The sequence below is a fragment of the Castor canadensis genome, chromosome 7 (assembly GCF_047511655.1).
Source record: "Castor canadensis chromosome 7, mCasCan1.hap1v2, whole genome shotgun sequence".
Taxonomy (NCBI): domain Eukaryota; kingdom Metazoa; phylum Chordata; class Mammalia; order Rodentia; family Castoridae; genus Castor; species Castor canadensis.
In genome coordinates, this window is record NC_133392.1 from 91,837,635 (window position 1) to 91,862,242 (window position 24,608).

Consider the following 24,608-nt stretch of genomic DNA (forward strand, 5'->3'; position numbering starts at 1 on the left):
ATCTCCCGAGGAGGGGACACCGCCCGGCGCTCCCGTTGCTAGGTCCACTGTTTGCCGCGTTCTAAAGGAGCCGGAGCGGGCCCACAGCTAAGGCGCAAGGGGTGCGGGAAAAGCCTGACCTTGCTTTCCGCAAACCCGGGGGAAGAGCGGCTGTGACTTGCGGGTCCCCGCGTGGAGTGGGCGAGGACGCCCCTGTCCCTTGGTTCCTTCCGGAGGTCGCGGGCCCCGCAGCTCTCGGCGCGCGCGCCTCCGCGCACACCGCGCACCCCCGGCCGCGGCGGGCGAATGGTCTGGCCCATCGCTAGCCGCCACCCCCTTGGGCAGCGACAGCTGCTCCAGCTGCTTGGGTCGAGCGCCGGAGCCCGGAGCGGTGGCTGCCGCTGGCTGTGAGCAGGCAGGGGACCAGCGGACACCAGCGCAGGCTGCCGGGCCCAGGACCTGTCGGCGGCCAGCCGGGAGCGCAGAGCCGCCGCGGGGCCACCCCGGCGGCGACGCGAGGATTGGGTAGGGCTGCCTCGCCACCGGTGAGTACCTGCTGTCGCCCTCCTCCCGACCCCCTCCCACGGTCCCCGCACCCCTAGGTCTTGGTCCCCCGCCCCGGACGGGCCCTGCCCTGGGGACGGCGTTCTAGGTGGTATCCTGAAACGGGGAGCTGCTGCTGGCGGGCTCGTGATTCAGCGCCATCGGTGCCCAGAGGTTTGGGCGGAATGGGGGAGGGAAGGGAAGGGGACGAGGTCAGTTGCCGCTGGCACTCCAGTTTCTAGGCTCCGGAGAGATGACCCGCGCGGGCGGGGTCGGGTGGGGTGAACTCGATGGCTTGGTAATTCCGTCCTTTCCCTACATCCCAGTACATACCTCCGCGAGTGTGCGGTGCACTCTTGAAAGTGGGTCAGATTAGTGTCTTTTTCGCACATCTGAGTGAAGACATTGGAGGTACCTCTCGGTTTCTCTGCCTCTGGCTTCGCTGAATTCATGTTATCATACACTTTATTTTTACATCGTAGCCTTCCCTCAATAACGTGAAAGATGTCCTATTAAAGTTATCTTGTAATCAGTCTGGGTTTGAGTGGTCCTGGCACAGAAGGAAAAGATTTAAGCGAGATAGGAAATAATGATTTCAGATCCTAAGCACTTACTTCTGTAGGTAGTATTTCATTAAATCATCACAATCCAGAGCCAGTTGTGGAAAGTGAGGAGCAAAAATGTTAAATTACATTCTCAAGGTCACAGAGCAGGATTTGAATACAAGTTTCCCTGTCTCCAAAGTCCATGGACCTTCCACTGTGTTAATGCCTAGTGGGCCCAAAATGTGCGTGCAAATGCACTTATTAGATGTTAAGCATAGATTCAATTTTTGTAGTAGTAATCTCAAATGACAGCAACAGCAACCTGTAAACTTCCTGCCTATGGAATTACAAAAGTATGAGAGAAAATTTTTTGAATCATGTGGGAAAATATTTATTGTCTTAGAAAGCATCTAGTAAAAAGTAGTGTCTGGACAACAGTGTACAAGAGAACTATGTCATAACAGGAGATGTTGAACACATTTTTAACAGTGATAGATGATGGTTGTTCAAGTCTTGGAGAAATCAGTTAGGATGGTAAAAAGAAATCTGGAAATTTATATTATATAAACTTTAGCTAACATTTGAAGTAAGAACAATTATCAGGTTCACACAGTAGGTCTACAGATAAACCCAGACTCAGATCACGCATTTGACTCATTGCAACTTTGTGATTTGGCATCGTAGATGGTAATCCCATTTGTAGACTAAGAAACTGAAAAGGCCCAAGATTACTCAGCAAGTGGTAGAATCTGGACAAGCATTTGCTCTTAGGCATTGTCTCATTAAAAAATATATATATAGGTGTTGGAGTAAAAACGAGTTCTGTACAGTGGGAAACTGAATTGATTTGTTGTTTGCCCTGCCTTTCAGAGCCAACAATTATACTGACCTTGTATACTCCTTCGGCAAAAATAATGGATGCTAGGTCTTTCTCCTTTGGTGGGTCATCTGACTTGCTCTCATTTATGATTTATGGATTTTCTCCTGTTGATGTCTCAGGAGGCAGGTTGCTATAGCACAAATGCTCATTATCTCTAAGTACCAGCACAGTGTTTGATGGCAGACAGGAACAGAGTCATTTAGTTCATCGTTTCTAAAGTATTGAACCACTTGCACTAGAGAATTCTTTCTTAAGGTAATGGGGATATGGATAAACTCAAGCCCCCTGTCTAAATAAGAACATAAAATGTAGACACAACATTTTCTTTGCTGTTCAGATAAGTCTATAAGAGAAGTAGAGTCTTAAGCATAGTCCTAAGTTTGATTCCTAGGAGGCTGTATCTTTTTTTTTCTTTCTTTACATGGCTATTGGCTGCACTCTAAACCTTGATGAGGCGTATTGTACTCCAATCTGTTTAATCCCAAGGGAAACAAGCAAGATTGAAATGAATGAATAAGCAAAAATACAGTATCATTGCTATTAAAAACAAAGAAAGGAAAGTGCATGTCCTAGTGATGGGTGGTCAGCAGCAATATTTTAAAACAGAAGCAGGATATTTTATTTAGATAACATCACCAACAGTATAAATATACCAACCTGGATTTAGAACTGTATAGTCTAAATATATAGTCTGGTATCTGCAGACTATCTGAATTCCTTACATTAAGGAAGTTAAAAGTTGAGTCTACCTACAAATGAGTAATTAACAAAATAACTTAAAATGGGCTGAATACCAGAAAATGGTGATTTGGACTTAAGTGCGATAACAATACCTTAAATTCTTCCTTTGTACCCTTTTCAGGTCTTGAAAGATGATTTCTGATGGAAGATGGACATTCAGAGTATTTTAGGCAGAAATTGTCCTGTGATTAGTTAGAACCTATTAAGATAATTTACTTAAGCTCTTAGAAGCTAGTGAGTCTATTTCCATTTCTCTCAGGCATTCTCTGTCAAAGTTGAAGTGGGATTAGCAAACGAATTCCCTAGAGTTAAAAGTAGAAAAGGTACATTTCAATAGGTTTGACTATTTATTCTCCACTGACCCTTATTTCCCATTTGACAATTTTCTGTTAACACATGCCTGTCCTAAGTACACACAGCAGTTGACATAGTGAGGCATTGGCGTTGTTTAGGCTCTTGGATGGTGGGTGAGAAATTCACTTTCTTTTTTTTTTTTTCCCCACCTGTTACCTGCAAGCATCTGGTTGGTTTATGTTTTTTTGAAGGTCTGGAGCAAAGTGGTCAAGGGCACACTGGGTCTTCTCTGGGGATGGCCTGAAGGTCTCTGAGAATACTTTCCCTTTGGAAATTGATAATAGTGTTGTTCCACTAGGTGGGTTGAACCCTCCACATTGTTGTTCCTACATGGTGGTGTGGCACCTGAGTTTCCAGACTTTGGTGTTATTTTTGTCCCTCTGCCTACACATGTGAGCCATGTGAAATGGTACATTATATTTGACAAAGGATTATTTTTGAACATTTCTGTCTCTCTCTCCCACTACTTTGCAAAGTGTGAACTGGTGCAACAGTTAATTCGACAATATGCCAGGAGCCTGTTTTATAAAAATTCTCTTCCCTCCTCCATTACAGTATGTGCAGTGAAATTGTCTTTTTTTGAAAGTAAATTGAGCACTTGCAGATTTGAAAGGTGGAGCAGCAGATTCAAGATCATTTTGTGACTATCTGTTGGATAAGAATTTTATACATTGCTTAGGTACACACTTCATTTAAGGTAGTGCTATATTCCTTTTGTAAGTGCAGTGACCCCGCTTAAACTTCCCTGGTATAAAATCTGTTTAATTGTTATAGGCCTACTCTATCATAAATGTGGAGTACTGGTTGAAAAGGTCACAACTGTGGGTTTAATTTGAATCAGCATTTGCTGGAAAAATTTTGATATGTAGTTTTGTCAACATTATTATTTAAAAATCTATTTTTTCAAGGTACTTATCAAATAAACTCTATGACCATGTGTAATGTTCACAGTGATTGGTAAAAAATAAGGACAATTTTAGCACACATCTCAGCCTGTATTTAGAATAGTCTGCAGCTAACCAACAAAATAAGTATTATCTCCATGGAGAGGAAAGATAGAAATTGATAAATTTTTGTAATCAGTTTAGTATCTATGAAACCAGATGGGGCATTTTCATTTAGCTTTAGGTTTGGTCACATCCAAGATGATAGCATTTAATGACTTGGCCTGTCTCAGTCTAGAATATCAAAGATTGGCAGGTATTGTTTTGTTCCTTTTAACAATGTGAAAAGTAGAGGCAGAGGGAGACAAGCAAAACAACAACAAAAGGTTAAATTAGCCTGCAAATGGGGATTAGAAATTGCTCCAAGGCAGCCGCCCTTTGATACTAACTTTAACACCTGATGCTATTAATTATTGTTACAGGAGAGGATAAACCACCTTCCGTGGTTTATTGGATAATCTTTTTTGTTTTACTTCTTTCATGGTATTTGAGAAAAGTGTAAATCAAGTTCCTTGAATACTTTTAAAATTAATCTCTGACATCATCTTTCAGTTCGTTTTAGCTTCCCAAATCTCTGATTCGGTCACACACACACACACACACACACACACACACACACACACACCCCATCTCCTTATTTCTGGAACTTGCTATGATAATTAAAGGAATATGGACATCTTAACATATTAAGGGAAGTTTGAAAGGAAGGGATCAGTGCTTCTCAAAATTAATAAGCAGACTGTATATATGTGCAAAGGTTTTTTACTTGTCACAAATCAGTGCTAAATAGACATTTTTGGCAGAAAGAAATATTTGCTACTGCCTATATTTTGGGGTTGCCATTTTAGAATAAGAAGTATTTTATTTTCCAGAAAATTATCTTGTGTGTATATTTCAAGAACTGTTTTCATCCTTAACTAAATGTTAAAAGTAAAATATGTTCTTCATTAGAAGTTATCGTATGGCATATATACTTCAATATTGTATTTAACGGTGTGTCTGTAAATTCTGTTTTTAGAATATACAAAGTGTTAGGAAAAAGGTCACTTTCAAAGAAAGCTCATGAGAAAAGTCTCACATCCATAGAGCAGTTTAATGGCAGGCCCAAACTGCCAGGCTGGCTGGGAAAAGATGGTGCAGTCCCTAGTCTGGGCGAGCAGTGGCTTTTATAGAAGGGGGAGGGTAAGGAAGTTAGTACAGGTGCAGTAGTCTCTGGTAGGAGTGGGGCTGTCTTAGAGCACGGGAATTTGTTTAAGGGCAGGGCTGCCATTTTGGCTGATTCACAAAATGGGGACATTATTGTTCTATCATTCCCCCATTTTTTCTTTAATATTGATGAGGGTAGCGGCTGAGGATCAGGAATTGGGGCAAAGCATCGGTCTCTTTAGCTGCTTCCTGCTGGCAGGGGGTACTGTATGGGGCAGGATCCTCAGGCTCCTGTGTTCTGGTGGGGGCCCTCAGAGCAGTCCTCTAGATGGTTTTGGAGAGGCTGGTATCCCTGGAGGTACAACTGGTTAAACTTTTGATTAGCAACAGCAGACATGTGTGTGATACAAGGGAGGAAGCTAAAGAATAGGAGAGCAAGAACAAAGGCATTAGGATGGGCATTGGCCAGGAGAACCACTGTGAAATGTTGTCCCCTAGACAATTTCAAGAGTCCTCCAAAGCCCTTCTCCATTTTCTAGTTGTTTCTTGAGAGGTGCCACCATTGGGGGAACCCATTGAGCTTGACAGCAGTGGGTGTCATGAGAATGACCAGATGAGGGCTGGTCCATTGAAGTCCCAATGGAGAGGGTAGAAGATCCTTTTGGAGAACAAGATGCCCTGGTTTAACAGAAATTGTTATAGGGTGGGGCAGGATTTGGTTTGCATGCTCTCTGAGAAGTTCCCTGAGAAGGCAGGTAGTCAGCCAGCAGAGCAGAGCCTGTTGGAGGCAAGTTTTTTAAGAGAAATGGGTGGCCATACATTATCTAAGACCCAAATAGGAATATTAGGAGGAGCATAAAAAGATGTCTGCTCAGGGACTGCATCCTAGGGATCTAAATTCTGCAAAACTCTATAACTGCCAGGAAAGCTGTAAGCTGTCTTATGGTATGGGGGTTGGGAAACGGAAGATTGGGTTGATGCATTTATGAGTCAGGGAGTGAGTCTGTCCCTTTAAGGCCACACCTAGGTAGGTGACCTGTGGGAGGCAGGGGCTGTCAGGATTTAAATGTAACACTCTTGGATAAAAGAGAGCTTTAGCTCATTATTTTATATAAATTGACACTTTTAATTTTTTTAACATTTGTACCATATTTAGATAAAGTATAACATAACACTGTTACAAGGTGGTCATTTAAGCACATAAGCAAATATGTAAATGAACTCTGATTTAGAGTACTTAAAGCTTGACAAGATCAGCAGAAAACACAAATAATTTCTTTGATAAAATCTTTCTGTGTAATGGTTTTTTGTAGATGTTACTCAGAGCAGAACAATATTAAGATAACCTTGTTATTTTATAGACATAGAGGATTTGACTTTAGTTTGACATAACCCTAAAAATCTTTTAGGCAACTCTTAGATTATATTCAATTTTAACTTTATCACACAGTGAAGCTTTTTATTATACACTTTTAAAACTTACTTAGACCTTTACATAACATACTAAACCCTTTGATGGCTTGTTTTTTCCCCTCCTATTTGAAACAATCTTTAGGATAAACCCTTTTTTACAAAATTCTTTGTCATCCAAAAACATGTTTTTTTCCTTTAACTTCTCAAAAAATACATTTATTACCTATCTATACGGTTTCCAGTTGTTTACTTTGTAACTTGTATTTTAAAATTAACTTTTAAAAGAATTTTAAATTTATTATAGGGGCTGAAGCAACTAATTACTAGCCCTTGTTGTTTTAAGGAATTTATGATAGGCGTAAGGCCTCATCATCCCTCAGGCTTGAGGGGATATTGTTTTGGGTGTGGAAACTGTGAGGGATTTTTGAGTTTTATTTGAATAGGGAGGGCCATCCTGGCTCACCCTACACTCTTCTCATCAGTCCACACTGTGGAATCTATTTGTTCCTGAAGGAGGGGGCAGCAAAGATAGCTGCCTGGGGGGAGGAGAATTTGAGCTTTTAATTGAGATAGTAAATCCCATCCCAGCTGGGACACTGGAGTTTTAGGTACTATGGGGAAAGAGTGACAGAAGAGGAGGTCTCCCCAAGAGCAGTCCAGAGGCCAGGTAAACTAGTGCTCTAGGGGCTGGCCAGATTTGCCCCGAAGGATAACTTTTGTCATTGGACTGGGGACCAGGAGAAAAAGGTAAAACAGAGAAACAGGCTCCACTGTCTAGGAGGAAAATGACCTTTTGTTCTTCTGCCATTATGGCTCCTCAACATTGATGCCAAGAAGTGGAGTGTGGGACAGGAGACTGGGACCCATCAAGCCATAGGAGGTGGCACCTCGCCTTCCATCTGGTGACAGGGGCACTTAGACCTCCAGTGGTTACCCTTGCAGACAGCAGGGTCCTGGTTGGGGGAAGGGCTGTCTCCTGGGCTGTTCCCCTTAAGCATTCTCTGCAGAAGTGCCCCTCCTGTCCACCATGGTAGCAAGTTCAAGATACAGGCCCCAGTCAGGTGGGGCCCTCTCTGAGAGCAGCATTGAGGCCATGGTGTCTCTTATTTTTTTCTCTCCTGTTAGTAAGGTCCTGGACATACAGACATAGCTATAATACAGACATGGCTAGCTGTATTACTTGGCTCAGTGACTTTTTCCTTTCAGCCACAGTCTGAGTTTTTTACGAATATTCAGGGCTGACTGTTAGAAATTTATCTTTGAAGAGAACCTCTCTCACCTGTGACTGAGTCCACCGTGGTATGCTTTCTGATAGCATCCTTAAGATGCTGTAGAAAGGTAAGAGGATTTTTTTTTTAGGTTGTTGCTGTAAAGTAAAGTTATTTTACATTGACACCTGACACTCTGGAGAGCAAATCTCTGAACCGTTCTGGGCCTCAGTTTCCTCACTTGAAGAATGAGGGATCTGGTCTAGGTTAAACTACGTTTTTCTACTATGAGATGGGTGAAGTGACATTAATGCCACTTATCTTCTTTACCATTTTTTATTTTTTTGGTAATACTGGGGAATTGAACGCAGGGCTTTGCACATGCTGGGCAGACATTCTCCCATTGAGCTACTTCCTTAGCCCCAAATATTATTATTATTATTTTTTTTTTACTTTGGCTGTACTGGGCTTGAACTCAGGACTTTATGCTTGCAAAGCGGCACTCTACTGCTTTAGCCATATAATCATTTCCAGGCCTGAGTGGCCTGGGCCAGAGCCCATTGCTTTTCTAATGAGATAAGAGTCTGGTCTAGTAGAAGCATAATATCCTTCATGTTAGTTGAAAGGTTTGGATCACAGAGATAAAGGCTTGAATGTATTTGTCTGGGCATCAGTACAGCTGTTTAGATGTTTTTAAATTTCCCTTAGATCTGATAACTGGAAGGGGACATATGACTTGCCCTCTTCCTACCATTGCCTGTTGAAGAGGGAAGCACTCATTAAGAGGTTCTGAGTATTGGGTGGCTTAGAAGGTAGAAATTTGTATAGGGGACCTCAGTTTACTTTTTTACTGTTTATAGAAAAGGTCTAATTGGAGTATGGTATTGAAATTTAAGGAACCCTGTGAAGGCCACTTCTCTTGGTCACCCAAGGCGTACTGAGCCCGACCTCAGTACAAAGCTTCAAACATCTACCAGCCAGAAGACCGGAAGATGCAGGTCCATCTAGAAAGAACAAAATGTTAGGATCCTGTCTTTTAGCTAACAGCAAGCAGCCTCTTTAATAAAGGCTACCTTTTTAACAAAGAAATCATTTGTAAAGTTAGAGAAGGGCATTCAGAGGGCATTTCAGGCCAATAACAGTATTATACGGGACAACTAGTGTTAATATTTGGAGAGAAAAATTTATGTTGAGGCCAAAGGTATAGAAAATTCTAAATGAGAAGTTTAGAGACCACAGTAATGTCTATTTTGTTATTTCTGGAACTATAACCTTGAGCTAACAATTGGCTTACAAGGGCTGGGTCTAATGCCCTGAGGTGTGAGGTGGGGCTAGGAGCAGGACTTGTGCAAGGCACCACTCCCTCCACACACACCTGGGACAAGCGACCCTGACTGCCTAGGCCTGATCCTGCAGCCTGTCGCCCCTCCCCCCTTCCTATGTACTCTGCTCATTTATTTTAGGGGAAGTGGCAGCAGGCCACAGCCATCACCACATGTGGCTGGCAACCCAGGATATGCTGGGTTCTCTCTATGGATTTTCTTAGCTATGGCAGGCGTTTTTGCTGTGTCCAGAAGCCGGCCTCCTGTGCATGAGTGCACCTGTTTGCTTTCCCTCCTCCCCTTGTGGGGGTGGAGTTATGGCATGAGTGTGGAAACTAAAGTTTTTTGTAAGCACTTTTTGTAAAGCAGCTGACTTAAACTTACTTTAGACTGAGAGGCCTGGCAAACTAGTTGGAATAACTTAAGTCATAAGATACCATGCTACAAGTTTTTCATGGGAGGCAGGGTCCCAGTAAGCCCAGGGAGAGGAAGGCAGACAGAGACAAAGGACACATGGTGACACCATGGAGGAGGCAGAAAAGGTGTGCTGACATCTTAGGTAAGGGAGGGGAAGGCAGAGCCTGGAGGTGTGACACACGCCGTCACCTGTGTTCTAGGTCGCTCCCATTGACTGGTACTGGCAGGCTTTCAGCAAAACGAAACCTCCACTCTCCGGTAGTTGTCTCAGGAAAAAGGGACATTAGATGGGGGGGAAGAGAAGCAGTCATCAGATGCCATAATCAAACAGGACTCCACCAATGTAGCATGAGGCATACCTGAATAAATCTGTGGCTTGATTTATCTGGGAGAGCATGAGCATGAGCTCTCCCAGAGCTGGAATCACCTTGAGGCCAGAGTTGACAAGGAGTGGCTTGCTTAACTCCATGATGGGGAAAGTTTTTCAGGAAGATAGGGGGAGATAGGTATGGTAAGCAGTGCAAGAAGTCTGTTTACATGGGGAAGGAGAAGGTTTGGGAGAGGAATTGGCTGATTTAGAAACTGGTTTATAGGCTAATAGAATCTGTGCAGGGGAACAGAAAGTACAGAGGGAGGGTTTGATGCAGAGATAGGGAAAGGATTGGACGTAGGAAAGTTCCTTCCATTTACCAGCACACTCACAGAGATTGCATAGATCTCTTAAAATATTGGGATTGAAAGTGCCATTAAGTGGCCATTTGGAGGCATTGCCCAATGGATATTGGGGCCAGGCCTGATTACAGAGAAAAATGATCTTTCGTGGCTTAAGATCAGGCGTTAGGCAGAGGGGCCCAAGGTTGGCCCAGTAGGGAGTCTGAAGGAATTTAGGATGGTCCAACTCCCATGGTGAAGGCCTGACCTGAGGAGAGATATGGTGGGCATCCCCAAAATATCAGGTCCTCAGGCGAGAGAGAGAAATGTGGAACACAATCCCCCTGTGGAACACCACAGGGAGTTCACAGTCCCTAGTGGGGAACCCAGTTCCTGGGGCGAGCTGCGACCTAGTGCTAGGGTTTTCAAGGAAATGAGAGAGAGAGAGAGAGACCACAGCTCAGCGTGCGAGGAGGACTCACCGAGGGAGAGCGGACCTTAAGGGAAGATTGGCCGGTGATGGATGGTAGTTGGAGGGGCACTGGGGAGGAGGAACTTCCCTGTGAGCTAGGGAGAGAGTGGCGCTTTCTAGGATCAGGGGTCCTGGTAAAGCAGCTCAGATCCCAGAGGAAAGCCAGGAGAGCAAGGTCAGTGCTGGGAACTCAACCTGATCCTGGGTTTCGGCAGCAAATGTTAGGAAAAACACCGCTCTCAAAGAAAGCTCATGAGAAAAGTCTCACATCCATAGAGCAGTTTAATGGCAGGCACAAACTGCCAGGCTGGCTGGGAAAAGATGGCGCAGCCCCGAGTCTGGGCGAGCAGTGGCTTTTATAGAACGGGAGGGTAAGGAAGTTAGTACAGGTGCAGTAGTCTCTGGTAGGGGTGGGGCTGTCTTACAGCTCGGGAATTTGTTTAAGGGCAGGACTGCCATTTTGGCTGATTCACAAAATGGCGACATTATTATTCTATCACAAAGAAAGAAGAAAAGAAAAAATAATATGCAAAGAATTAGAATAATATCAAATAAGATGTATGAAAGTCCTAAAATGTAGCTTTTAATGAAAATAAAATTAGGCAAATACACTGAACAAATGTATGAATATAGAGATTTGCATCTCCAAGGAAAACTACCCAACAACGTACCCCAAGAGCTTTCCTTTCCTCATGTAACTATACATAGTGTGGTAATCTGAAAGTGATTATCATAGTTCCTGGAAGAATACAAATGTAGTAGTCCCCTTTTTCCATGGTTTCGTCTTCCGTGGTTTCAATTACATACTGTGATCCAAAAATATTAAATGGAAATTTCCAGAAATAATGATTCATAAGTTTTAAATTTCATGCTATTCTGAATAGTGTTCTGAAATCTTATACCTTCCTCTTCTGCCTAGCCTGAGATGTGGATGATCCCTTTGTTCAATGTATTCAGGCTGTATGCACTACCCACCCATTACTTACTTAGTAGTTATTTCCTAGAGCTGTGCTCCATTAACTCTTATTTTACATAATAGTGGCCCCAAAACAAGAGCAGAAGTAGTGATGCTGGCCTTTTAGATATGCTAAAGAGAACACACACACACACACACACACACACACACACACACACACACAAAGTGCTTCTTTAAGGAAAAGGTGGAAGTTCTCAATAAGGAAAGAAAAGAAAGTCATATGCAGAGGTTGCTAGGATTTATAGTATGGTAAGAGAGATAGAGTGAGTACAATTACATAACTATTTAGAGTATATGCTACAACTGTCCTATTTTATTAGTAGTTATTGTTTTTTTCCTGTGCCCAATTTATAAATTAAACTCTATCATATATATTATATATAGGAAAAATATGGTATATAGTGGAGTTGGTTTTGTCTCAGGTTTCAAGCATCCACTGAGGGTCCTCAAACATATTCTCTGCTAACAAGGGCAGACCACGGTACTAACTTTCTTTCAGAATAGTGTAAAATATTATTATTTATGTACTTATTTAGGTTATTTCTGATCTTTTGTAGGCATTTCAAAAATGCAACTTTTCCTGGCAGTTAGTATTTTGTAGTATTGGTTTCTTTTAATGTAACTTTTGAGATAAACATATAACATGAACTCTACCATCTTAACCATTTCTAAGTGTACACCCCAGTAGTGTTAGATATACTTACATTGTTGTGCTAAAGATCTATAGAAAATTTTCATCTTACAAATCTGAAACTTTATACCCATTAAACAGCTCACCTTCCCTGCCATGTGGCTCCAGTCCCAGGTAGCTACCTTTCTCTTTCTACGAATTTGACTGTGCTAAATGCCCCATACAGGTGGAAGTATACAGTATTTGTCTTTTTGGCTTATTTTACTTAACTTTATGTCTTCAAGGTTCATCTATGTTGTAGTATATGTCAGACTCTCTTTCCCCTTTAAGGTTGAATGTGTAGCTCACATTTTACTTGTCCATTCATTCATCCATGTACATTTTGTTGCTTCCATTTCTGGGATGTTATGAATAGTGCTTCCATGAGCATGAACATTTACATATCTCTTCAATACTCTGCTTTCAGTTTTTTACAATTAAAACAAATATTGCTGGATATTTTTCATTTTTGAAAAAACCTTCATAGTATTTTCCATAGCAGTTGCTCCATTTTACAATCTCACCAGCAGTGTACAAGTGCTATAATTTTCCACGCCCTTGCCAATGATTATTATTCTCTGGTGTTTTGTGACGTGATGCCTCAGTGTGGTTTTGATTGCATTCTCTATGATGCCGAGCCTCTTTTCATGTGCTAAGTGACATGGAGACATGTCACTTTGCTCATTTTAAAAAGGGTTATTTAATTTTTTTTGAGTTGTAATTGTTTTTATGCATTCTACATGTTATCTTCTTATCAGATAAGTGATTATCAAGTGCTCTGTTCCTTTTTATATAGTCTTTTGCTCTAGTGATTATGTCCCTCTAATGCATAAAAATGTTAAGTTTAAATTCTACAAGATCATTTTTGTAACTATGTAATCATGATACCTGCTGTAACTGCTTTAGAATTAAACTTAATTTTGACAGGTCTTGCAACCTATTCCCCACAGATAAGGAGGGACGAATATGCATGCTCTTTATGGAGCTAGGACGTTGTCTTCTGTTTCTAGTGCACTGTGACTTTTTTCCTGAATGGATATTGAATTACATCAAATGATTTGTTGTTGGATGGGTACATGATTTTTCTTTCCTAGACTGTTGATATGGTCAGTTACATTGGATTTTGAATATTGAATCAGCCTTGCATACTGGAATAAATTTCACTTCTTCGTGACTATCTGTGTGCATTGCTTAATATATCCATATGTATACACACATGCACATATATTGTTGGATTCAATTTCCAAGTTTTATTAAGGATGTTTGCATCTAAATTCATGAGGGATTATGGTCTGTATTTTCTTTTTTAATGTGGTTTCCTTGTCTGGTTTTGGTTGCCAGTCCTGCTGGCGTCAGAAAATAACTTGGGAACGGATCCTCTTTTATAATCTGAAAGAGGTTATATGAACCTGGCATTAATTATTATTTGGAAAGTCCAGGACCTGATGGGTTTACTGCTGAATTCTATAAGACATTTAAAGAAGAACTAATACCAACTCTCCTTAAACTGTTCCACAAAATAGAATGGGAAGGAACACTGCCTAACTCATTTTGTGAAGCCAATATAACTCTCATTCCAAAACCACACAAAGACACCTCCAAAAATGAGAACTACAGGCCAATTTCCCTAATGAACATTGATGCAAAAATCCTCAATAAAATAATGGCAAACTGAATCCAACAACACATCAGAAAGATCACTCACCACGACCAAGTTGGCTTCATCCCAGGGATGCAGGGTGGTTCAACGTATGCAAATCTATAAATGTAATACAGCACATCAATAGAAGCAAAGACAAAAACCACTTGATCATCTCAATAGATGCGGAAAAAGCCTTCGACATGATCCAACACCACTTCATGATAAAAGCTCTAAGAAAACTAGGAATAGAAGGAAAGTACCTTCTATTCTATTGTAAAGGCTATATATGACAAACCTACAGCCAGCATTATACTTAATGGTGAAAAATTGAAACCATTCCCTCTAAAATCAGGAATGAGACAAGTGTGCCCACTATCCACACTCCTTTTCAACATAGCACTGGAATTCCAAGCTAGAGCAATTAGGCAAGAAGAAGAAATAAAAGGAATACAAATAGGTAAACAAATTGTCAAAGTATCCCTATTTGCAGATGATATGATCCTCTATACCTTAAAGACCCAAAAAACTCCACCCAAAAACTCTTAGACATCATAAACAGCTACAGTAAGGTGGCAGGATACAAAATCTACCTACAAAAATCATTAACTTTTCTATACATCAACAATGAACAAACTGAGAAGGAATATATGGAAACAATTCCATTTATAATAGCCCCCCAAAAAATCAAATATTTAGGAGTAAATTTAATAAGGGATGTGAATGACCTCTACAAGGAGAATTACAAAACCCTGAAGAAAGAGATCGAGGAAGACTACAGAAGATGGAAAGATCTCCCATGCTTGTGGATTGGTAGAATCAGCATAGTAAAAATGGCTATACTACCAAAAGCAATCTACATGTTTAATGCAATTCCCATCAAAATCCCAATTACATTCATCACGGAGATTGAAAAATCTACCCTAAAGTTCATTTGGAAACACAAGAGACTGCAAATAGCCAAGGCAATATTCAGCAAAAAGAGCAATGCTGGATGTATCACAATACCTGACTTCAAACTATATTATAAAGCAATAGCAATAAAAACAGCATGGTACTGGCCCAAAAACAGACATGAAGACCAGTGGAACAGAATAGAGGACCTGGATATGAATCCACACAACTATACCCACCTCATTTTTGACAAAGGTGCCAAAAACATATGATGGAGAAAAGACAGCCTCTTCAACAAATGTTGCTGGAAAAAGTGGTTACCTGTCTGCAAGAAACTAGATCCATGTCTATCACTCTGTACTAGTATCAACTGAAAATGGATCAGGGACCTAAGTATCAGACCTGAAACTCTGAAGTTACTACAGGAAAGAGCAGGAAACACTCTGGAACTAATTGGTATAGGCAAGGACTTCCTCAATAGAACCCCAGCAGCCCAGCAACTAAGAGAAAGGATGGACAAATTGGGACTTCATAAAATTATTAAGAAGCTTCTGTACAACAAAAGAAATGGTCTCTACACTGAAGAGACCACCCACAGAGTGGGAGAAAATACTTGCCAGCTATACATCAGACAAGGGACTGATAACCAGAATATACAGGGAACTTAAGAAATTAAACTCTCCTAAAAATCAATGAACCAATTAAAAAATGGGCAACTGAACTCAACAGAACTTTCTCAAAAGAAGAAATTCAAATGGCAAAAAAGCACATGAAAAAAATGCTCACCATCTCTAGCCATAAAGGAAATGCAAATCAAAACCACACTAAGATTCCACCTCACCCCTGTTAGAATAGCCATCATCAAAAACACCACCAACAGCATGTGTTGGTGAGGATGTGGGGAAAAAGGAACCCTCATACACTGCTGGTGGGAATGCAAGCTGGTGCAACCACTCTGGAAAAAAATTTGGAGGCTTCAAAATCTAAACATAGACCTGCCATATGATCCAGAAATCCCACTCCTGGGGATATACCCAAAGGAATGTGACTCAGGTTACTCCAGAGGCACCTGCACACCCATGTTTATTGCAGCACTATTCACAATAGCCAAGTTATGGAAACAGCCAAGATGCCCCACTACTGATGAATGGATCAAGAAAATGTGGTACTTGTACACAATGGAATTTTACTCAGCCACAAAAAAGAATGAAATCTTATCATTTGCAGGTAAATGGATGGAACTGGAGAACATCATTCTGAGCAAGTTCAGCCAGGCTCAGAAGACCAAATATTGTGTGTTCTCCCTCATATGTGGACATTACATCTCGGGCAAGTGCATCACTGTGGTAGGACTTGGATCACATGACAAGGGGAGAGCACATACGGGAGATATAGGAATAGGTAGAAAACCCAAAACATGAAAGTGTTTGATGGCCCCACTCCATAGGAGCAAATACAGAAACCTTAAAGTGACAGAGGTTAACATGACAAGGGGATCAGTAACCAGTGTAAAGATCAGTTAGGGATGAATTAACATGGGTCATAACACATGTGTACATGAAAGCAATGCTAGGAATCTTTCTGTACAGCTATCCTTAACTAGCAAAATGCTTTGTCTTCCTTATTATGCTTACGTCTTTTCTTCAACAAAATTAGTGATAAAGGCAGAACACGATCTGCCTGGAACTGAATGGGGGAGGGAGAGAGAGGGTAGGGGAAGGGAGTAGAGGGTAGGGAAGGGGAGCAGGTGGAAGAAATGACCCAAACAATGTATGCGCATGTGAATAAATGAATAATTAAAAAAAATAGAAAAAATTATTCTTTGAGTGTTTGACAAAATTCTGTAATGAAACCATCTGGGGCTTGAGAGTTCCTTTTCAGGAGCCTTTAAATTACAAAATAAAAATTATTTGTTTAGTAGTTAAAGAACCATTCAGATTCTGACATTTGGTAGTTTGTGATTTTCAAGGAAGTGATCCATTTCCTCTAAAATGTTGAATTTGTGAGTAAGGTTATTCATATTTTTACTTATTATCCTTTTTATTGGATGTAGATTCTGTTGAGATAGTCTCTGTTTCATTCTTGATATTGGTGACTTGTATCTTTATCCTTAAAAAAACTTTACCAGTCTTGCTAGAGGTTTATTGATTTAGTATTTTTTAAAGATCTATTTTTTCTGACTTATTTTCCCTATCATTTTCAAGTTCATTGATTTCTGCTTTTATCTGTACTGTTTCTTTCTGCTTGCTTTGGGTTTATTTTTTTCTTCTTTCTTAAGGTGTGTAATTAGACTCCTGATTAATGATAGTTTCTCTTTTCTCATGGAAGCATTCAGTGCTGTAAATCTTCTCAATAGGGCTTTGCCTTTTTTTCTTTTTTTACAGATTCTGATATGTTGAGTTTTCATTTTCATTTAGTTCTATACCCATGTATTTAAATTATTTTCTTTGAGATTTCCTTTTTTGACCCAAGGGCTTTAGAAACATTTAATATTTTGTTGAGGTCTCAAAATTTTGCCAAGGTTGCTCTGAACTCATGGACTAAAGTGATCCTCCCAATCTTAGAGTCCTCAGTAGCTTAGAGTACTGACATGTGCCACCAAAGATAATGTTTAATTTCCAAGTGCTTAGAAAATTTGTTGTTTTGATATTTAATTTAATTCCATTCAGTCAGAAAATCTGTCTGGATGATTTAAATTATTTTAAATTTCCTTAAAAAATTTCCTAGTTTTGTAAAATTGCTTTTTTTTTAAATGAGACACAATATAGTGCATGCTGATAAATGTTCTATAGGTTCTTGAAACTGTGCTTTCCCTATTTTTGAGTAAAGAGTGTTCTTAATGTAAATATGATTGTATAGTGTTGATCAGTTCTCCTAAATTTTTTTTGATATTTTTGTCAAGTAATACTTTTAACAGCTGGGAGTGGGATATTGAAGTTCTTAGACTACATAGGTAGATTTTTTTCTATTTTTCCTTTCAGCTCTGCCAGACTTTGCTTTAAGTAGTTTGGATCTCTATTGTTTGGTGCATATATATTTAGCATTTCTATGTTTTCTTTCTTGATGGAGCTCTTTATCATTTTATAATGGCCTCTTAGGCCTCTTATTATTCTATTTGCTTTGAATTCTACTTCATATGATATTAATATAGACATGTTTGTTTTTATAAAATTAGTGTATATATAATGTATAAACACATACATATATACATATATATTTAACCTACTCATGTAATTATATGTGAAAAGAGATTTTTCATAGACAGTAGATAGTTGGGTTGTGTTTTATAATAAATTGTGCCAATCTCTCTTTTAACTGATGTATTTATACCATTTGTATTTAAATTAGTTATTGAGATGTTATGTCAGATTTTCTCTTCTTTTTTTAACTTTATCTCTCATTTCTTGCCTTTGTATGAGTTATTTGAACATTTTTAGAATTGTATTTTGATTTTTTATTATATCACTTTATATAGTTTTCTTCATGAGTGTTCTAGGTATTACTTACTGTCTTACCACATTTTAACCTCATTGAATTAAGTATAGAAGACTTTACTTCTGTTTAGGTTCTTTTACCTTCTCTATAAATATAATTATTTTAAATATTTTTCCACATACATTGAGAACTACAACAGATAGTGTTTTATGTATATATTTTGCTGTTTCCATAAAATATCTTTTAAAAGTTTTGAGATTAATACTGTTCTAATCTGTGTACTTCTAAGTTCATCCTGGAGCTCTTTTGAAGGCTCCAGGATTCCGTATCATTTCCTTTGGATGAGCCATTCTTTCAGGATAGGTCTGCTAATAACAAATTTTGCTAGTTTTCCTTGGTCTACAATGTATTTTTATCCTTCATTTCTGAAAGAGTTTTTGCAGATATAGTAGATGGGTTTAATAATTGTTTTCTTTTAGCACTTGAAAAATGGTTCCTGTTTACTAGCCTCTATGGATGGTTTCAGATGAGAAATTCACTGCCATTTGAATTGGAATTGCTGTTCTCATCTAGATAACATGCCATTTTTTTTGCCTATTTTTAAGTTCTTTTTGGTCTTTAGTTTTTATATGTGTACTTTTGATGTCGCTTGGATAATATTTCTTTAAATTTATCCTGTATGGGATTCGCTTAATTTCTGAAGCCTGGAGGTTTTTGCCAAATGCAGGAAAGTTTCAATCATTTCTTCATATACTCTGTCATTTCCACACTCTTTCTGTCATATGTTAGATTTTATTGTTTTTGTTGTTCCTTAGCTCCTTTGGGCTTTTTTTTTTCTAGCTTACTTTTACTTTGCTGTTCAAATTGACTAAGTTCTACTGATCTGGCTCATGTTGAATGGTTCTTTGTCACTTTAATGGTACTCAGTCTTTGTCACTTTAATATTGAGATAGTCTAGCAAGGTTTTAATTTTAGCGGCATATTTTTCAGTTCTATGATTTCCATTTGATCCTTTCTTTATAACTTTTATTTCATCACTGACATTTTCTATTTTTCATTTGTTTTAAGAGTACTTAACATCAGTTATTGGAAAGTTTTAAAAAATAAGAGCTGCTTTAAAATTTTTGTTGGGTAATTCTAGTATCTGATTTGTCTTGGTTTTGGCATCTGTTGATTAGTTTTTCTCATTCAGATTGTGGTTTTCCTGAACTTTATATGATGAATGAATTTTGATTTTATGCTTGGTATTTGGTAATTATATTAGGAGACTCAATTCTGTTTAAATTATATATTTAGTAGATAATCACCATGTTTAGGTTTACTATGTAGGTTCTGGCCTACTTTGTCTGCTTCAGTTCCATTGACAGTTTAATTTTCAGAGCCATTGCCATGGTACTTTAGCCAGCTTAATTCTGGGTGTTGCTGCTCTGCTCATCCCTCCGGATACTGTCTATGGGGATGTGGGTAATGTACTTCCTTGGGCTGCCACCTTTATGGATGGGGAGAAGACATAGAAGATGCTGAGCCTGGGTCTTCTTTTGCTTGTGGGTGCAGAGTGAGAGCAGAAGTCTGCTGTCTGAAGGCACTGCCTTGTGAAGTGGTACAGAAGCTTTCCTGTAGGTCTCTGTTGGGCTTTTCTTTCCCAGTCCTTGATCCAGAGACAGCAGGCTTTTCTTATCTGTGCCCATTGTGGTTATGGGGTGGAGGGCTTTCCTATAACCAATCCTGGGGGCATATAGGCTATAAAAATAGAACCCAGGAACTCAGAACATTGCTGTTCCACATGTCCTGAGATTCCTTGCCAATCTGCCCTCTTGCTTTCACATTTCAGAGTCCCTTCATTGTTGTTTGGTGCAAAATTTTAAGAGTGGTTAGTTATGCCACTCTTAAAAAAGGAGGAGCAGACAACAAGCTAACCCCACAAAGAACCAACAACCCACTGACTGCATGGGCAAATGAACTGAACAGACAACTCTGAAAAGTACAAATGGCCAATAAATACATGAGGAAATGCTCAACATCCTTGGTCATAAAGGCTAATGCAAATCAAAGTGACACTGAGATTTCATTTCACTCCCGTCAGAATGGTTATCATCAAAACACAACAACAAGTGCTAGCGAGGATGTAGGGAAAAAGGGAACACTTCTACACTGTTAGTGGAAAAGTAAATTAGTACAACTGCTATGGAAAGTAGCGTGAAGGTTCCTCAAAAACTAAAAATAGACCTACCATACGATCTAGTGACACTGCTTCTGGGCATACACCCAAAGGAATGTAACCCGGGGTACAACAGAGCCACTTGAACACCCATGTTTATTGCAGCACTATTCACGGTAGCCAAGCTTTGAAAATAGTCTAGATGTCCCACACTGATAAATGGATTAAGAAAGTATGGAATATATACAATGGAGTATTATTCAGTCATAAAGAAGAATGAAATGCTGTTTGCAGGTAAATAGATGGAACTGGAGAACATCGTGTAAAGCCAAGTTAAGCCAGGTTCAAAAGGTTGAAGGTCACATATTTTCTCTCCTATAAGAAAGCTAGGCTATAAGATAAGTGTTCACATAAATACATACATACATACATACATACATACATACACACACATAAAGAGAGAAAAAGCATGAGAGAGAACATGATTATATTAGTTTATCTGTCTGAGGGGACTAGGGGAGGCAGGAAAGAGAAAGAGAGTATTAGAAAGTGAAAAATATTGAAACATTGCATCTGTGCATGAAGATAATATAACACAGTGCTCTGTAGGTTGTTGAATAATAGGGGAAGCAGGGCAATAGAGAAAGAGTAATAAATGTATATATGAAATACCAAGGCAAGACTCTCTAGAATAATCAATTTATACCTAAGAAAATGAAGGACAGGAAATTAAAATGGATCCTGTCCAGGGGTGGGTGCCAGTGGGAGTTTAGGGGAGAGAATATGGTGGATGTGTTTTGCATTCATGTGTGAAAATAGAACAATGAAACCTGTTGAAATTGTTCTAAGAAGGGAAAAGGGTAGATGAGGGAGGAGGATGGTGGGGGTGAATCTATTATTAAGATATATTGTAAGCACATAGGTAAATCTCACATTGTATTTCCCATCTACAACCATTATATGCTAATAAAAAAGAGGAGGAGCAGGAAAAAGTAAATTGATTATATTTTGTTCCAGAATCAGAGTACAAGCCTTCTTCTGTAACGTTTTACTCATTGATAAATATGCCTAGGACATTTCTGTTGCATATCATAGTGTGATGACTGTCTCAGGAAAATCACTTGTGTAGCATCTTTGAGTGCATTCTGAATTAGCTTTTTTCATGGAATACCATTTTCATTGGAAAGAAGAAGTACATAGATAAACTATGATTTTCAGAATTGAGTATTTGGCAGGCACTTTTCTTGTAAACCAACAAAGTGAATGTATCACTTAAGGAAAACCGCTGTCAGTATTTGTAGTCAATGACAAAATTTGTGCTTTCAAGAAACAATTCAAAATCTTGAAAATTTTAATCCATTACGGTGAGCTTGCCAGCTTCTTAAGATCTACTTTTCTTATGAAATCATTTAGCGATTTTCTTCATATTGTACATTGAAATTAACATTTGAAACCAGTGACTACTGCATGATGTTACAAATTATGCATGGTAAAAGTTCTTTTTTTATTTTTTCAGTACTGAGTTTTGAACTCTGGCTCTATTACTTGAACCACAAAGCCTTCTTTGCTTTACTTACTTTTCAAAATCAAGATTTTGCTTGTACTGGCTTAGATCGTGATCCTCCTATTCATGCCTCCCGAGTACCTGGGATGACAAGCATATGCCACCATGCACAGCGTTTCACTGGTTGAGATGGGGTCTTGTTAACTGTTTGCCCAGGCTGGGCCTTGAACCACAATCCTCATTATGGCTGCCACCTGAGTAACTGGGATAACAAGAATGAGCCACCACACCCGGCCTCTGTTTCTGGGTTTTCTATCCTGTTTCATTGTTTGATTGTCTTTATGCCATGCTGTTTGATTATAATTGCTTTATAAAATATTTTGAAATTACAGAATGTGATATATCCAGCTTTGTTCTTTTTGCTCGATTATTTTAGATATTTGGTAGGCCATTGGATTTTGATGTAACAGAGAAGGAAAAGTTCATTAATATGATTTTAGACTTAACATTGTGACACATTTAAGAAGCTAGTACTTGTTGAGTTTTGGTGTGGAATCAAATTCAAATATGCACCATTACATTAAAAGGCTATTTGAGTGTTTCTCCTTTTTCCAAGTACATATCTCTGTGAGGTTAAATTTTTCTCATATGTTTTAACAAAAACATCAGTGTGGAAATATATAAAAGAATCCAGATGTCTTCTGTGAAGCAAGATTATGTATTGGTCTTATTAATTATTTAAAAATGAAAAGGTATTTTAAACATTTGCCACTTTAATTTCTAACATGGTAAATATTGAGGGTGCGTAAACATCAAAACCGAATACTTTTTAAGAGTGTAAAGGGTTCCTACATCAAAAGTTTGACAGTCCTTGCCTATGACAGCCAAGGCAAGAAGCAATGAAGCCAGAGCCATGGACATACGGCATCTCACATTGGGCAAGTGAAGGGCATCTGTCTTACTAATTTTTCTACGCACTTGTTCTTTCTCCTCTAATGCTTTCATTTTCACAAAAGGTACATTTTCCCACATTGATTCATTGATATGCAAGCTTTTCTCTGAGAATAAATGGAGTCGGTAAACTCATATAACTCCACAATATAATCCTCATAAAATTAAATCCCTCAAAACTAACTTTAACAAACAAATGTACCAGTATAACTGAACGTATGCATTGTAACTTATATTTTATGTAAAATACAACTATCTTAAATACAATCATAATAAATGGAATAATGATATTGGATATGGTGATGAATCATATAAGAATGAAGTAATTTAGAAAATTTATCAAGATCTGACTCAAAGATAATAAAAAATATTTGAATTGCTGTTTTTTATTTTTCATTCTGGTTATTTTAAATGACTTTTGTACTTTTCCCTAGTACTATATCAGGTATAATTTATGTATATAGAATGTACTTTTTGGTGATTCTTTACAAGATTCTGGTAAATAGTTTTTAAAAATATAACTAATTTATAGTAGTATGGACATGTAAGATGAGAGGAAACAAATTGAGCATATCAGTGAGAAAAATAAGATGATGTCAGTTGGAGGAGAGGTTAGCTGATAAAATGCAGGTGATGAAATCCTCTGTTTGTTAGAACTAGGACACATATTTGATTCTTATTTGTTTAACTGCCAGGTAAAGAAGGAAGCCAAAAGTTTATTGATTGATTGAAAAAAAGACCCCTAAGAAAAGTAAACTGATTTCTCAGGAGGAGCAAAGCTGTTCTTGTGTTGAATCCAGAGTGAAATTTCTGCTATAGCCTCTTATAAAGGTGTATTTAGTATAAAAACGTTCACAACAGTGCATTAAGGACATCCTCAACATCCTTACAGTGAAATCCTGCAGATTTCACTGGACTAATTTTTGTAATGTCCTTCAGTATGGGCCCATGGAGTGGCTTTTTAGGGTAGTCACTGAATCTCTCAAAGTGTCCTTATTTTCTTTTCTAGCATGAGAATAGCATTTGCCATTAGAGCACTATGGATCATATAGTAAATGATAATTGTAACTGTCCTTTATAAAGCATTTCCATTAGAGTGACTGTAGCCAGCAATATGATATGGTCCAGGTGTATAGCTCTCTGGTGATCTGGCTCATTCCAGAAATGGATGTTATTATGTTAAAAAAAAAAAAAGGAAGGTTCTTCATTTCTTTTAGGAAATCCTTCATACACATGCATGTTGTTTTCTTAGCTGAGATTTTGAGGGGCATTATATTTGAAATTTTACACCCTAGAAATTATTTGCTGTTGTTGCCAGCCAAGGGAAGAATCACCTGATTTGAGAGTTAGCTGAGTTAAATAATGGGAGGAGTTACAAACACAGGTGTTTGAATAGAAGGCCACTGTACCTCTCTGCACTAAAGTGGGTAAGGAGTGACTCTAGGTCGGTTTCCAAATTCCCTCCAAATCAACTTTCTGTTTATTTCAGCACTGGAGAGTGGGTGACCGAAGTCCCTAACTTAAGACATGGAGTGACTCCAAACACCCATCTCAGCTAGCACAGTCTCATGTGCAAGTAAAATAGGCAGAACACCCACCCCACCACCTCCACCTCCACAGGGAAGTGTAATTTTTTTCAGTTCAAACTATCTTTTTTAAATTAGTGTTCTTTTAGTGAACAGTCAAGTTTCTAGCAAAGGAAAGAGAAAACAAAGTTTTGGGCATTAGGTGTATTCTCACTCAGTAAAAGTTGAATTAGGACCTAG

General features: G+C 38.9%; 1 protein-coding gene across 3 annotated transcripts in view; it reads left to right on the top strand.

The window, feature by feature from the left end:
• The first annotated feature begins 345 nt into the window (after positions 1-345).
• Ttll7 (tubulin tyrosine ligase like 7) overlaps positions 346-24,608 on the top strand; it is a 139,461-nt gene continuing 115,198 nt past the window's right edge. For all 3 annotated transcript variants that reach the window (XM_020185617.2, XM_074079607.1, XM_020185618.2), the window contains exon 1: positions 346-524. The gene's annotated coding sequence lies outside the window, so the exon portion shown is untranslated. The remainder of the gene's footprint in view (positions 525-24,608) is intronic.